We start from the raw sequence: 5,000 nt of genomic DNA on the forward strand, positions 1-5,000 counted from the left end.
TGTAGGTCTCCCGCAACATGACCTCCTCCAACGACGATACCGCCATCTATGCGACGCCAAGCCGATTAAGACAGCGATGGCGCCACAGTGCCCGCCTTTCGACGCCACCCACAAAGCCTGCAGCCTCTGTCGACCATAGCACCCAATCTCCAGTGGCTCTGCCGCACGAAGCCGTGGACCGGCAATGACTCCACCCGCACCCGTTCGTGCACCACCCCAACCGCCAAACGCGCACCTCCAGCGGATGAACGGCGGACGTTTCCCGCACTCGTAAAGTGCAATCCACCCCTATAACGTGCGTTTCATGAAGAGTTATTGCCAATATGCGACATTCCCGCTGTCCCTATACATGAGCCGCGACCTGTACCACTTACGAGCGAGAGACGCGATCGCGTTGCTCACTGTACGGCGTCCGATACCGAGCCATCAGCATGTCGGTCCCCATGCGCGTTGCACTCGCACTCGCAGTCGCAAAAACGTGGGGCAAATATATTACGCGGAAGAGTTATAACAGACCGAGCCCCACTGCATGAGGGGAGTCTTTGTCACTAATGTACACAGATGGAACATTTTGGACTGGAACCAGATTACCCGTACACACGGCGCTGATTAGTAATCAATGCAGAGCCATCAAACTACAGAATATATATACAACTGTCCGTATACATGCTGAAAGAGTCTGCCCACAATGGGAACCACACGTCAGCCAGCCACTCTGATCACGCACCACTCTCTGCTTCTAACGGGCGCACATACAATATGTAAGCACCAGCATGGAACAACATCCAGTGCATCCTCTCCGCCACATTACACAATCCACACTATCACAACCAGACCAGGAGGTCCATGCGGAAAATACAATATCCCACCCTTTCGACATCCACCATTGCGCAGATCAGGCACCAACACCCACACATGTCCTATACAACGGTGCACCCAACATCACAATAGTACCTCCTGTCACAGCGCACAAACAATGACATGAGTCAAAGACACAGGTCTGACACAAGCATAGAATTGGAGCGCCGCCTCTAATAAGCCAAAGGTGCATCCTGACGTGACAAATCTGATCATGTCACAAGCATTCACTTACTATAATCACTATCAACGAACCTGCCGCCCCCGCCCCCCCCCTACACCTTTCCTTACAACAACGTGTAACCTAACCTAACCTAACCTATGTTGTACCTTAACCTAACCTATGTTGTACCTTAACCTAACCTATGTTGTACCTTAACCTAACCTATGTTGTACCTTAACCTAACCTATGTTGTGCCTTAACCTAACCTATGTTGTGCCTTAACCTAACCTATGTTGTGCCTTAACCTAACCTATGTTGTGCCTTAACCTAACCTATGTTGTGCCTTAACCTAACCTATGTTGTGCCTTAACCTAACCTATGTTGTGCCTTAACCTAACCTATGTTGTGCCTTAACCTAACCTATGTTGTGCCTTAACCTAACCTATGTTGTGCCTTAACCTAACCCATGTTGTGCCTTAACCTAACCCATGTTGTGCCTTAACCTAACCCATGTTGTGCCTTAACCTAACCCATGTTGTGCCTTAACCTAACCCATGTTGTGCCTTAACCTAACCCATGTTGTGCCTTAACCTAACCCATGTTGTGCCTTAACCTAACCCATGTTGTGCCTTAACCTAACCCATGTTGTGCCTTAACCTAACCCATGTTGTGCCTTAACCTAACCCATGTTGTGCCTTAACCTAACCCATGTTGTGCCTTAACCTAACCCATGTTGTGCCTTAACCTAACCCATGTTGTGCCTTAACCTAACCCATGTTGTGCCTTAACCTAACCCATGTTGTGCCTTAACCTAACCCATGTTGTGCCTTAACCTAACCCATGTTGTGCCTTAACCTAACCCATGTTGTGCCTTAACCTAACCCATGTTGTGCCTTAACCTAACCTATGTTGTGCCTTAACCTAACCCATGTTGTGCCTTAACCTAACCCATGTTGTGCCTTAACCTAACCCATGTTGTGCCTTAACCTAACCCATGTTGTGCCTTAACCTAACCCATGTTGTGCCTTAACCTAACCCATGTTGTGCCTTAACCTAACCCATGTTGTGCCTTAACCTAACCCATGTTGTGCCTTAACCTAACCCATGTTGTGCCTTAACCTAACCCATGTTGTGCCTTAACCTAACCCATGTTGTGCCTTAACCTAACCCATGTTGTGCCTTAACCTAACCCATGTTGTGCCTTAACCTAACCCATGTTGTGCCTTAACCTAACCCATGTTGTGCCTTAACCTAACCCATGTTGTGCCTTAACCTAACCCATGTTGTGCCTTAACCTAACCCATGTTGTGCCTTAACCTAACCCATGTTGTGCCTTAACCTAACCCATGTTGTGCCTTAACCTAACCCATGTTGTGCCTTAACCTAACCCATGTTGTGCCTTAACCTAACCCATGTTGTGCCTTAACCTAACCCATGTTGTGCCTTAACCTAACCCATGTTGTGCCTTAACCTAACCCATGTTGTGCCTTAACCTAACCCATGTTGTGCCTTAACCTAACCCATGTTGTGCCTTAACCTAACCCATGTTGTGCCTTAACCTAACCCATGTTGTGCCTTAACCTAACCCATGTTGTGCCTTAACCTAACCCATGTTGTGCCTTAACCTAACCCATGTTGTGCCTTAACCTAACCCATGTTGTGCCTTAACCTAACCCATGTTGTGCCTTAACCTAACCCATGTTGTGCCTTAACCTAACCCATGTTGTGCCTTAACCTAACCCATGTTGTGCCTTAACCTAACCCATGTTGTGCCTTAACCTAACCCATGTTGTGCCTTAACCTAACCCATGTTGTGCCTTAACCTAACCCATGTTGTGCCTTAACCTAACCCATGTTGTGCCTTAACCTAACCCATGTTGTGCCTTAACCTAACCCATGTTGTGCCTTAACCTAACCCATGTTGTGCCTTAACCTAACCCATGTTGTGCCTTAACCTAACCCATGTTGTGCCTTAACCTAACCCATGTTGTGCCTTAACCTAACCCATGTTGTGCCTTAACCTAACCCATGTTGTGCCTTAACCTAACCCATGTTGTGCCTTAACCTAACCCATGTTGTGCCTTAACCTAACCCATGTTGTGCCTTAACCTAACCCACGTCGTGCCTTAACCTAACCCACGTCGTGCCTTAACCTAACCCACGTTGTCGCCTAACGTAACCCACGTTGTCGCCTAACGTAACCCACGTTGTCGCCTAAACCTGCTCTGTAATTGTTATACGACTCGTTCAATTAGTGTAGTGTTGCCCACCCGCAACCCTCGCAATATAGTTCGCTACTCGCACTCCCCGCTCCCCTGTGTATCGCTTCATGTTAAACACCTTGCAAGTCTTGCTCACTTTCCACATGCTCCTGCTGTACACTGTAATGTGGATGGCAGCAGGACGTACATGCCGCCCCTCCCCACGTCCCCACCTTGCCCCCTGCCTTCGCAAGCTGGTTGGTGAGAACTTTGCATGTTCAATGCCCTCCGCATGCGACGTACTCAGGCTACGTTGTGGTGCGGCCTGTGTCAACTGTCCGCTAATGTCGTACGCGTAAACCACAATCTGTACTGCACATTCGTCCTTATGTACTGAATGATACATCGTGGCACATGTGTGACCGTACAACGACTGCGCCCAAAAACGGCGGACCATACAGTGCAAATATTGTGCACGCAGCTACGTGTCGTCTCCCTATGAGAGCTGGATTGCAGTGTGGTACGCCATAGAGACGTGTGGGAGGAACGGACGCCGTGGATGGCGATCAGCATGAGCTGTCTGTTGATGTATTCGGACCTAGTCGTCTCTCCTCACACACCGTGATGGCATGGTGCACCGCGTTCCATATCTGCGACATGCTACAGAGGCCGGTTGACAGTCGTTCGAGCAATGGACATCGCATACGTACGGGGGCCACCTTCCACGTATTGTCTAGGCGTGCACATTTTGTTGCGTGTATGTGGGCAGACGTAGTGTGGCGTGACACCTGACACAGGCATGCAATAATCGTGGAAGTTGCAAATGGCGATGGACGCCTGCGTTTTCTGGTGAAGTTACGCAAATGAACAAATGGTAACCTGTTGTGGTGCGGTTGTTCTCGCTAGGGGTGAATCGGTGATGGCGACGATAGGTTGAGGTACTAACCGGTTGTTCCAGCGATACCCACCATGCCGACGAAACTGAACGGCATCTGGGTGTGAAGCGATACGCGGCGGTGGCTGGGTGGGACCGTCCCCGGCCGGTGAGGGGGCGCCTCCCGGCGTGCTGGCCGCGCGGTGCGTGGGCGCACGCGCTACAGCCGGCTGGTGGGGGCGGCCAGTGGCAGGCGCGCCGGCCGACGGACGCGGCAGGCGTCGCAGCTGCGCGCCGGCGCACCCTGCGCGCGGCGCCGTGCGGCCAAAGTAGGTCCTCGCGGGCCCGGTGCGAAGCGCGGTGGACATCTTCAGTGTGCTGGTCCGATTGAGGACTGTGTGCGTTGAGGATGCGCTGCCGCCCGGCGCTCGGCGCCGCGACGCCGTCTGCTGCTCGGTCGCCCCAGCGGTTCTCGCTGGTGGTTTGTATCGCAGCTGTGCGGATGTGTTGGCGCGTGCGCTGTGCTGGGAGAGTTCGCTTCGGCACCCAAGTGGGGCTTTTGTCCTTCTGTGGCGCTGGCGTTGGAGCTGCCGGTCACCGTAGGTGGCGCGTGTTGTCTCCCGCCGGCAATGCCACGACAGCACGCTCCCGGGCCTCTGTCGGCAGCGGCAAGCTCAGTTGGGAGCACGGGTGGTCGCACCGAAAGCGTCTACTCGCCTAACTCCGGGCGATTGCGCCTCTCTCGAACCCGACCAAGTACTTGGGACGGCGCTGCGCGCCGCCGGGACCTGAGAGGGTTTCGAGGTGTATTGTGCAGGGGAGCTCAGCCTCCTCCTGTTTGCAGAATGATTGAGCGGACGCTTGCGTGTTCGCGCGGGCCCCCGGGACACACTCCCGGGCGGCC

This window comes from Schistocerca piceifrons, unplaced genomic scaffold, assembly GCF_021461385.2.
Source record: "Schistocerca piceifrons isolate TAMUIC-IGC-003096 unplaced genomic scaffold, iqSchPice1.1 HiC_scaffold_1206, whole genome shotgun sequence".
Lineage (NCBI taxonomy): Eukaryota > Metazoa > Arthropoda > Insecta > Orthoptera > Acrididae > Schistocerca > Schistocerca piceifrons.